Source organism: Vespa crabro, chromosome 1, assembly GCF_910589235.1.
Source record: "Vespa crabro chromosome 1, iyVesCrab1.2, whole genome shotgun sequence".
NCBI classification, from domain to species: domain Eukaryota; kingdom Metazoa; phylum Arthropoda; class Insecta; order Hymenoptera; family Vespidae; genus Vespa; species Vespa crabro.
In genome coordinates, this window is record NC_060955.1 from 4,485,001 (window position 1) to 4,497,708 (window position 12,708).

General features: G+C 33.4%; 1 protein-coding gene across 9 annotated transcripts in view; it reads left to right on the top strand.

Annotated features, from left to right (window-relative positions):
• Positions 1-12,708, top strand: part of LOC124423679 (tensin-1-like) — a 196,134-nt gene that overhangs the window by 118,424 nt on the left and 65,002 nt on the right. For 3 of the 9 annotated variants that reach the window (XM_046961775.1, XM_046961800.1, XM_046961791.1), the window contains exon 3: positions 9,653-9,798. The exons of the other annotated variants lie outside the window; for them this stretch is intronic. The gene's annotated coding sequence lies outside the window, so the exon portion shown is untranslated. The remainder of the gene's footprint in view (positions 1-9,652; positions 9,799-12,708) is intronic. 9 annotated transcript variants of the gene reach the window in all.

Here is a 12,708-nt window from a genome sequence, read left to right on the forward strand (position 1 = left end):
TTGCCACTTCGGACACGGAAGTAACGAAAAGAAAAAAATAAAACGCAGCAACACGACGCGACATAACGTAGGAGAATAAAGAACGAAGTAAATTCGTACGAGTACCGGGTGGCTAGTTGACCCGTCCACGACTCAGGGTCACGAGGCCGTCGTGGTCGTCATCGTCGAGTTTTCCCTCGTCGAGAGTACTTTTCGTGTACCGAGTACTGTCGCGTTCTTCTCTCTCTCTCTCTCTCTCTCTCTCTCTCTCCTTCTCTCTCTTTCTCTTTTATCTCATGTTCCTCTTTTTCTCTCATGTTCTCTCTGTCTTTCTTTTTCCCTTCCATCAACGTACGTCGAGTTTCGTAATTATTTCACGTGGCGACAGCTTCAATTAATTGCAATGCCAAAACGAAAAGAAAGCACACTTTTATTGTACGATTTTCGTCTCGTCTGGTCGAAGAAAAATTCACGCGTTTTTTGGTAACTATCGAAATCATAAAATTTGAAAAAGGAAAGAGAGAGAGAGAGAGAGAGAGAGAGAGAGAGAGAGAGAAAGAGAGAGAGAAAGAAAAAAGATTGCTCTCCATAAAAGCTCGCAATTTTTTTTGCGCGCGCAATTTTTTTTTGTTTTTATGTGCTACAACAACGTGGAAAAAAAGAGAAAATTAAATTCGATACAAACTGTTAGATGAAAAAAACCTCCTTTTTTCCTTTTCCACTAGCCATTCTTAAGAATAAAAGTTTATGATTTTGCGACGAAGAAATTGAAGGAAAAGAAAAATAACAAATGAATAAAAAAAAAAAAAAAAAAAAAAATAACAAAAAGAAAAAGAAAAAAAGAAAAAAAAGAAAAAAGAAAGTAAAAGAAAAAAAGTACACATAAGATCGCACTAATAACGCTAAATTTTTCTCTTTCACTTTTTTTCTTCGTTGCGAACATACAAACGGTTTGTTGAAAAGGTGCCGTGCGCCAGTTTGCCAGAACTTTGGAGTTAACGACCTGCGAAGAGGAGAGAGGACTAAAGAAAGAAAGAAACAAAGAAAGCAAAATAAAAAAAAAAAAGAAAAAAGAGAAAAAGAGAAAATGAAAGAGAGAGAAAGAGAGAGAGAAAGAGAGAGGAAGCGAAAAAAGGGATGCGGAAGAAGCAAACCGAAAGAGCTCGATGTAACAAACGAAGAGGCTTTTCCACAATCACCTAGAAACTTGAACGTTCATCTACTAGCATGTGCTGCGGACAGCCATCGAGAGTTTCTCTATCTCCTCTTGCTTTCTTCTACATCTTGAATTTGAGCAAAGCCTGGATCGTTTTAACGTTCTTAGATACGCTAGTAGAGATTCTCACGGACTTCGCGTTTTCCCAATAACAAGAGGAATCTTGTTAATGGTAAAAAAAAAAAAAAAAAGAAATGAAAAATACGAACGTCGAGTTAACATTCTTCGAGGTGGTAGAAGGGAAAAAACGCAAAAAAGAAAAAGAAAGAGGAAGGAAGAAAAAAGAAAAGAGAGAGAGAGAGAGAGAGAAACAACAAGAAAAAAGGAAAAAGAAAAGGGAAGCTTCGTGCGAAAAGTCACGCGATATTCTTTTCAAAGAAACATATCTCGTTGGTATGTGTTGTACGTCGTTCTGACTAGTAAGTAATGAAAGTCGGTCGCCGTACCTTCGGTTTACTTGCTTCTTTTTTTTATTTTCTCTCTCTTTCTTTTTTCTTTTCTCTCTTTTCTTCTTCTTTTTTTTTCTCTTTTTCTTTTTTTTACTCCTTACTTTTTACTCTTTACACCCAACTCCGAAGAAAGACCGAGGCTCATGCAAATGAACCGAAAAGAAGAAGAAGAAGAAGAAGAAGAAGAAGAAGAAGAAGCAGAGGAAGAAGTCGGTCGATTTCTTTTGTTCGCTTCGTAGAACTGGAAGAACGTCGAAGGATGAGAAGAAAAAAGAAAAGAAGCGCGTGAAGCAAAAAACATGGCGGTGGTAATGAGAAAACTCGCGAAAAAAGTTTTCCTCTAATGTTTCGATTTTTCCATCCGAGTGCGCCGTACCATGGTAAATGCTTCTCCTTCTCTCGGGCTTTTCTTCTTCTTCGTTTCATCATATCTCGTTCTCGACGTGTACGATAAAAGATAGTCGCTCGGCTTTATGTTCAAAGATTTTCTTTCGTTGGCGATCAACGACCATTTGTATCTTATAAAAATAACTTATAAAAAACATTTATTAATGATATGAAGTATATATGTATATCCAAAAAATATTCGCTGATCATAAATTACAATAATTATATTTAATGAAAGTATTAAAATATATCGCGTTAAAGAATATACTACTCGTAGTTATCACCGATTAAAGAACATAAGCTAAATGAAAGATAGGACGAATAATTCCTTATCAATGATATTGATTTTTTCCACAGATCCCTATAAACGATTATTATTATTATTATTACTATTATTATCATAATTTAGCCGTGAACTCAGAATGTCTGGAACAAGTTAATCGTATAAGCCTGCGTAGCGTTGAAATTGTTGCCACCAGGTGAGCTTTTCGTTGGTCCTATGTCTCCGGACATTTTAAACCCGTCGAAATCCTGCGTAGGGATTAAAGTCCTTTCTTCTCTTTCTCTCTCTCTCTTTCTCTCATATTCGTAACCTTCAGTCCTATACCCTTTGTCTCGTGTCGCATCCTTTAATCCAACGTGACGTCTCTAACCTTGATTGCAACGAGCCAACTAACCCTTACCACTCGGTACGCGTTCGTCAACTGGAACGATTAAACATTCTATATTTTGCTTGATTACTTCTCGACGAGCAAAACGAGATGCAGACGATGATGGAAAGAGACCAAGTGAAATTGTCGGATCTTCATCACTTACACGAGAAATTGTATCCCGGTTTTCATTTCTTTTTTCATTTAATAAAACCTTAATACAGAGTTTATGAGTTCCGACAAATTGCGGCATATTACTTTAATAAGAAATTTTCCAAAGTACAAGAACTTTTCAAATAATAAACAGACATATCCCAATTTTATCCGAGATAAAAAAAAAAAGTAGTACATATGTGAGTACGTAATATGATATACTAAGCGTGTTAAAGATTTCAAAGATAAATTACGATTAATCATTTAGAATTAATATTAAGAAAATGACCTGACTTATAATTCCCCGAGAAATTTTCTATTCGCGTAGACATACAAACACACACACACACACACACACACACACACATATATATATATATATATATCTACTTATTTTACTCGTACACTTTATCACGTACTTCGTTTCACGCTACGTACTTTGAATCTCGTTACGTTCGTTCCTTTATGCTTTATCTCGCATATACTATGAACGACGTATATAACGACGCTGGAAGGAAAAGAAAAAGAGAAAGAGAGAGAGTGAGAGAGTAAGTGCAAGCTTCGAAAGCTTTAACCTAATATGTATCTATACTAGCTTATCCACATACTTACACTGCTTTGAACATCGAACTAAGAATGAGAATACAAAATAAAGAGAAAAAGAGAGAGAGAGAGAAAGAAAGAGAGAGAGAGAGAGAGAGAGAGAGCTTGTAATGTATAGATAAAGATAGAAAAATCGAGTTAAAGAAAAAAAGAGAAGAAGAGCAGTCGCGTTCGGAACGACATTTAACCGTGACCGTTGACATCAAAAGAGTTCAAGCTTCGTTCTCAAAGATCTTAAGGTCGACTTAAAAGGGTGGAAAGCGCACAAAGTGTCACAAAGATTATCGAACTCTGGAGTCAAGAACGCAGAAAATTTGGCTTCGCTCGGCGACTTTGTCGATAGAATGACTTTCGTTCCCTCGCGAGTTTGGAGTTTCTCTTTACACGCATATATACGCTCTTTGGTTTTTTCTTTTTCTCTCCTTCTCTCTCTCCCTTTTTCAACCCCTTTTCGTAGCGAGCACTCCGTTAAGAACTCCAAACGATGAAGGAGACTACCGGCACGCGTCCTATACCCGTGTGTCAATGAACGCTATCCCTTCGTCTCGTACTGTTTTATTCCCGTGGAAACCCTCTTCTTATACTTGTGTTTCCCTCTCAATCACTCCCTAATGCACACTCCACTCGCGTCTTCTTCGATCCCTAATGCACATCGTTCTCGAGAATCTTGGACGTACCCCTCAGACTTTTATCAACGCAACTCCGATTTCCGAATACATATAAATATGTGTGTATATTGTTTTTGTTGTTATATTTGTCGTTCTTCTTATAAAAAAGAAAGGAAAGAATAATAATAATAATAATAATAATAATAATAATAATAATAATAATAATAATAATAATAATATCGACGCTCATTAATTACGCAATATGATATTTACAATATCAAAAATATTGTAACTTCATCTGTGTATTTAAATATCTCATCAGTTATTTAAATATCTCTCATATCGTTTAATTAAACAAAAATATTCATTTTCCGATTATTAAGCGAACACAATCATTTTACTTTGTTTACTGTATCCATATAAATATTTATCTCAATATTTTATATTTCTTTCATTTTCTTTTCCTTTTTTCTTTCTTTCTATCTTTTTTCTGTTTTTATTTTTTTTTTTGTTTTTTTTTTCTTAGATGTTTACTCGAAAAATAAATCACAATAAATCATAATTATTTACTTAAATGACGATTCTTCCGAGATTAACATTTTATACACATTTTTACAGAGATAAGCTAGATTCTCTTGAAGAATTATAACACGCGTTAGATCAAAGGATTAGTATCTACGCGATGTAAGTTTCGATTTCAGTTGGAATACTTCCAGGAAAGTACGCGACAAAATGAAGTACAAGCTCGATAATCGATAACATTCTCACAGTGACCGACTATAAATTGAAAGATATCGAAATAGGTGGAATGTGTATATGTGTATGTATGTACATGAGAGATGAAGAAAGAGAGAGAGAAAGAGAGAGAGAGAGAAAAAGAGAGAGTGAGAGAAATATACTTGAACTCTGAAGTATCCATAGTCTCTAGAATCTTGCTCTATGTCACGAAGGATTTTCTAGGTGTTATTCGCAAGGGATAACGAGGGAAGCAAACGGGTTGTGTTCCAAAGATCTCTATCGTTCGACGACTCTTTCAGGCGTGAGGTTAAGAATCGAAGTACCCCAGAGAAGGCTTGTTCCTTCGAACACTCACTAGAAATTGCGACGAAAGGGTGGAAAAGAGAGAGAGAGAGAGAAAGAGAGAGAGAGAGAGAGAAGAAATCAAGGAGAGCCTGCGGCTGAGCACTCGCTTATAGCTTTTCCAGCCCCATGGGCGTCGTATCTTTGTCAATGGTGTCTACGACACTACATCACCTTGGTTTATGGTGCTTAAAGTCCCAAAAAAGGACATCGTCGACCACCCTCTTCTTCTCTCTTTCTTTCTCCCTCTCTCTCTCTCTCTCTTTCTCTCTTTCTCTCTTTCTCTTTCTCTCTTTACTCAAAGCTTTCCTCTTTACGACTAAGGTAATACGGGCCATCGTCCCGACACCACGTAACGCTTCATTGCTAATCCGTTTCGTCGAGTTTTACCGACGAGACGAATCGGATTTTAACTTTGTTCGCTGGCATCGAATTCGCCTCGACTTAACCAGTCTAACGACGATTAATTTAACGCGTTTGTGATTCTCCAGTTGCACGCGAATTAGATCGAACGTTCTGTCGTTTTTTGATCGTGATCATTCTTAATATAAATGCAGCTTTGTCACTACGGAATTGTTTCTAATTGAAAATTAGAACTTTTGAAAATCTTTTGATTTTTATGATCAATATCTATGATCGATTTTATTTCATCGATCCTATGATCTTAATAAAACTCGCAAACGAGTAATAGGGTGGATCGATAAAACGTTCACCCTTTAAATTTTACACGGTGCAAAATATGTTTCCTATTTTTATTTTTCCTTTTTCCTCACCAATAGATCCGATATCCATCACTTCGACTTTTTAGCGAAGCTCATCGGCAAGTAATTTCAGTTAGACCACGGTGGAAACGAAACGTGAATAATTTAGGCTCCGTTCTCCTTTTTATTATTTCCGGGACTTTAATTGGGAGGGCACATAATCCTTAGCGCATCCAAACCCGGTAATATTTCCAAGTTGGTTCGACGCACGTACCTTTCCATCCCTTTCTCCTACTTCCAGTTTCACAGTCTACTCCAAAATCCACCCTCAACCCTCTTTTTCTATCTCTCTCTCTCTTTCTCTCTCTCTCTCTCTCTCTGTCTCTCTTTTTCTCTATCTCTCTGTCTCTCTCTTTCTTTCTCTCTCTCTCTCACTCTCTCTCTTTCGACGGTTTACGGACCGTAGAGAACGCATCGATCCGCCGAATTAATGTTTTATTTCGAGAGCTTCTCTTAAGCTCTCGCTGTAATTTTCTACCTGAAAAAATCCTTACGTACCCAAACCCTCGATCTTCCCACCGACCAACAAAATACCTTGGACGAGCTTTTTTATGATCATAAAAGGTAAGAACACTCGACATACTCTAAACGAATTTCTTCTCTTTTTCTCTCGCTTCGATTTCAATTATGTTAAAAAAAAAAAAAAATCAGAAAAAAAAAGAAGTGTAATAAAAAAATAAACACCTTACTCCGTCATAAAACAAAAAACAAAATATAAATCGCACTCTCCAGCGCTATATGGAATTATATATCATATTGCCGCATACGCGAATTATATATCGTATCGGGTTCGAAATTAAATTATAATAAATATTAAATTCTTATATATTCCCTTGTCAAGCACATGACGGACAAGTTAAAATTTAAAAATACACTTTTGTATTTTCTCTTGGTCGAAGCAATATTTCATATCAAGCATTTTCATTACTTTGGATCATATATGATGCTTTGTGATTCGAAATGGAAAATAAATATTTTTTTGCTGGTCAGGCTATCGATTGTTTGGTCGTCGATTGTTTCGAAAAATGTAAAAATGTATTTAAGTTATCATCGGACGATGGAAAATCGCTAGAATTTATGAAATGAAATTTTTTTACATGGACTGATTTCAAACCCTGGACGCTGGATTTCTAGAAAGTTATCATCGATGTACACAAAACACAGACCACAAAACCTAACACAAATCACAAATCACAAATCACAAATCACAAATCACAAATCACAAATCACAAATCACAAATCACAAATCACAGATCACAAATCATTCAATCAATGTGTTTCTTATGTAAGCAACTTTACGATTCCACATCGATCGTACATTGACTTTCTCTCTTTCTCTCTCTTTTTTTTCATACGTTTAAAGTCTTACAACCTTATGGCTTATAGCTAATATTCCCGTATATTAAATAACCTCAACTTTTTATCCAATCATAATGAGGAATTATACAAAATTCCATCTGAATTATACAAATTTCGATATATTGCAAATACATAGATTAAAACTTTTATATTAATAATAATAAAACGGATATATAAATTCAATTATCGTCTTTCCTTTAACCAATAGTTTAAAGTCTCATATATATAATAAGTCGTATAAATAAAATGTATATTATATTATAATTAATGTGAAATCGATTAATTGGGGTAAATATATCGGATTTATTTTCGTATCCGGTCCATTAATTTTCGCACTACAGGATGAATATAACAAAACGTATTTGCGTTTCGAGTAGCACATACGCGCCTCGGGGGATTATCATAGCTCTCAATAACGACAGTAACCGATAGGAGATATATAACGTCCTGCGTTGTAACTGTAACGCATTGAACACATCGGGACCAACACACGTGATTCTCGTTCCCCCGCCCTCTAATATCGATATCGCCTTGTATAGATGTATTTTGCGAGACACTCGTACGCCGTTGTTATTACAAGCAGCCTATAAATCTTCATTTTCAGAAATACGTATCCTGTACAAACATTCGTACTAGAGGATAATGAAAGTATCCTTGACACAAACGAAAATCTTTCATTTTTAATTTAATTATCTTACTTTCTTAAATTTTCTTATAATTTCAATATACATGTCATATATATGTAAACGTATATATACATGTATATATATATATATATATATATATATATATATATACCGGGTATTTCATTTAAAAATATATGACCAAATATCTCCGATCTTATTGGTTTTATAAGCAACAAATATTTCAAATAAAACTAGCTAGGTATTTAAAGGAAAATATATTATAAAATTTATTGCAGTTATTTCATAAAAGGAATTGTTGTTAAAATACCAATCCAAACGAGGCCATAACAATCTTTATTTTAACGGAAATCGATATTTTATACCTGACAAAATTTGTAGCGAATATCAATATGAATCGAATGAACATCTATAATCTACATGTACTATTTCACATGCACATACATATATATATATATATATATATATATATATATATATATATATAAATGGGTCGGCTCAATCACACCTATTCTATATAAATACTATCAATAAAATAGACAAATGTATAAATAAAAAAATTAAACTACTAATTGTGTGCTAGGATGACCGTGTAAAATGTAGCGAACGAAATGCAAAATCGAATCGAATGAAGGTTGAAGGTGATGAACACAAAAAAATATTAGAATAAGTATGGATACGTCGGGTACAATGTCGAAACAACCAACGATTGATAGTAATTACGGTAAATTATTGCGACTGTGATTTATACAGATAGCTGAAATTACGTTTCAACCGCGATTTGCCGCGCTCGCAATTTCCAGCATCTCTGATTAACGATGACGACGCGATCGCATCGTTGCTACCGTCCTTCGCATCCGTGTCTTTCGTCGTCTTCATCGTCGATTCTGAAGACGATGATAATGATGACGATAATAATAATAGTAATAATAATAATAATAATAATAATAATAATAATAATAATAATGATAATGATAATGATAATGATGATGATGATTATGATGATTATGATTATGACGACGTCGATGATGATGATGATGATGTTGTTCGATGTCGACGCAAACTACACATAGCGATTCGCCGTCACGCAAAAACCATAAATTGCACCTATTATTTGTTACTCACATCTTTGGGAACGAGTCGATCGTTGATCGCGATCCTCTTTGATTGCACTTGTGAATTTTTACATCGGATAGATACATTTCGTACCATCGCAGAGAATCTTTTCTTCGTGCAAATTATTTCACAATTCGAACGATCGAAAGAAACTTGATTTCAGACTCGATTAATTCCTCAATTCATTGAATCATACATGCTTTAAAATTTTTTACTTTCTTTCCTTGAATCAACGTATTTGTTATTTTTTTCTTTTTCTTTTTTTTATCGAATACTAGAACATTCACGATTCAAATTATGTTCATTGTCTCGCTTAGAGCAATAAGCATTGATCGTTTATTAATTTCTTATCTTATATATTTTATTTATTTATTTTAAATGAAATATTGAGTATATAATGATTGATGTAATTTACATGATTTGTTTATAATACGATAAGCACGAAAGTTAATAGAATTATTAAGCCATTCAATATTTTTGAAAATTAAAATTTCAATATAAAAAATCATTATAAATAACATTTAAATAAACAAAGGAATACAGTTAATAATAAGAGACTAATAGTGTCAAACAGAAAGTTTTCGATTATATTATGAAATGTTAGATGCCCACATAAGATGATTAAAGCAAATGGAAACTTGTTGCAGTGGGACTTGGAGAAGATAGAAAGCACAGCTAAACTTCGGATCGCCTAGTACTTTAGGTTAAGTTTTGCAACACTGACCTGCTTCGATGAACGAAAGTTACTTACGTGCCTTCAAGAGCGAGCATCGTAAATCAAATAAAGCATCTAGTAAGTCGAATGTGTTATATTCGCGACCGGAAGCTGTGAAAGATTACATGCTTCGCTTAATCCCATGAACATACATCTAACATACTCCTGACCAACCAAATATAACTAACATTTGTCTTCAAAACACATAGAAATTATTCCTTCGTTAGTTTATTACAGAATTGTTTGTTGAACTCTAACACGATCGAAAAAAAAAAAGGAACGGTAATACGTAAATGTTTAAATTTATATAAATAATAAATTATATAACTACATCACACAATGGAAATACATATATGTAATAGTTGTAAATGAAGTCATAAAAATACTCGTAAAAATCAACATACAATGGATACATAGAAATATTTGTTACAACTTTTCCCTTTTATTCGTTTAGTGATCTTGAGTGTAATTTTAATAAATGAAATGGCCCCCGTTGTTAATGTTTTAAATTCACTTACATGCGTTTTATGATGATCAAAAAAAGGGAAAAAAAAAGAAAAAAGAAGAAAAAAAAATAAAAGAACGAATCAAATTGAGAGACTGGTTATATGACGTACGCTATATTAGACGATCTTGTTATTACGATTCATCGAGTATATATTTATATATACAACCGGTTAACAAGAAAGCGTAGAAAGAAAAAGGAAAGAACGGACACAAACGTGACACAAAGACGAGCAAGTATAAGGCAATGACAATCGTCATAACGATCAACCGGATCTATATACACGATTCGACCGATGAGAACGTCTCTCGTTATCCCTTCGAATGTTCAACGTTTAAAGGGAAAGAAACAAAAACGAATAAGAGGGATAAAGAAAAATATATACATGCTCGACAATTCCAACGAGAAGTTCTTCGGTAATAAAGATCCCCTTATACTCGTGTCGAGAAGTCGTTTCTCTCTTCCCTCTCAATGTCAATATGTCTCATCTGACGATAACACATTATAGAAAGAAAAAATATTCTTTTAATAAACTGATAAATAATAGAATGAAATGAGATCAAATATATCATAGTTCTTAATTCTCAATGAATTTACATAAAATAATTTTTATAAAAATTACACACTATATATACATATATATTTGTTAGAGCCATTGAAAAAAAAGTGACGAAATATAAGGATTTTATTTTTCTTTTCAACTCAATCACTCTTAGTAATAATAATAATAATAAAATGGTGTAAAGCTTATTTAAAAAATTTTTAATTAATTCTATACGCATCGCCTTTAATTAACGATAATTAACTAAACGATAATGTTACGAAGAAAAATATTCGAAAGTTTTTTTTCTTTTATGGAAAAATGCAGTTTCAAGCGAAATTCATTTCATGCACGGGGCACGCGAATGCGTTCTCTCATCTCCGGATCGGATCCAACTTTACATCTGCTTTTTCGATATTCCTCGCTCGTGAAATTCTCTGGAAGCATCGGAAAGATTCCCTCGAGGCAGAAAACGAGTGCACGAAAACTAATCTCCCGTTCAATGGAGAGCTAAGCTACGCACCGTTGTCATGGATCCTCCAAAGCCGTCTATCTCTTCTGGCAATCTGAAAATTCGATTTCGCGAATGAATCTACCAAAAATAATCTCAATCTCTTTTCTAAACTGATTACGCACGCGAATCTTATTATAGAATATTTTTACGATATCAATTTGATCGACGACAATTTTATGATCATTATTACCATTATCGTGAAACCTAATATTCAATCTTAAAGTTAATTTGTATTTATTATAAAAGGAAAAAACTAAAGAAGAAAAAAAAAAAGAAAGAAAACACTTAGAATTAAATCATAAATTATATTCACGTTTTTAAAGAAAATTTCTCTGACTCGTCGAAGAATTGAAGTTTCGAGTAACATCGTGGTCGCGTCTGTCGCTGAAACTTGACAGCAGTTCCGATACTCTGCATATCGGGTTCAACGTTATATCAAAGTGTATATATATATGTATATATATATATATATATATATATATATATATATATATATATATACATCGCGAGACAACCGTCGTTTGAAATTCGATCCTTCACATCGAACGAGTTTGCAAGCGCATCGTGAATTGTTATTTTCAATTGTTAAAACGAGATGCATTGCGATTCTACATTTTCTAATTGGCTACTATCAAATTCGACAAACACATCGATCAGCGAAATTAAAATTTCTACGATTTTATTACATATTAATTAATCGTACTATTTCAGCCGATTGTTTCGTAACGTTTTAACGTTATTAAAAAAAAAAAAAAAAAAAAAAAAAAAAAAAAACAAGAAAACAGAAATAAATAAATAAAAGTAAAATAATCCAAATTAAATTCGTAAAATGAGCTTCTATGCGCTTGATCAATTCAATTTAAATCTTCTATTTGTTATAGAACAAAAAGAAAATGAATAAATAAATAAAAAAAGAAATAAAAAAAATAAAAGAAAAAAGGAACTCTGTTTCCATTACGATACGGCAATAATTAAAATAAAACATTATATCGAACTGTGGTGTGGTTTTATGGTCGATTGTTTCGCGTTTGCAAGAGAACTCTGTTATAGCTTTTCATAAAGTAAAATGCGATCCATTTTACTTTATCTTGTTTGCCATTTATATATATATATATATAAATGTATTAACTATAGAATTACCTTTGCTTCTGAACGTAGATTGTTAAACTTGTATCCGGTGTTCCGTTTCCGATTTTACAAAGTTTCCTCGAAATTTCACTACCCTTTCACGCCTAACCACTCTTCAATTACGCTTTCGCTTACTCATAGAATTCATTTCGACTAGCTCACCACATTATATCAACCTTCCTTCACCGAGCTTAAATCTACAATTATATAGACACGACCTGTCTATTATTATTAATTTAATAAGAGAACCAACTAGGAATTGTGGTAACGAGACGAGCTAACATTCGATGTCCACGATAA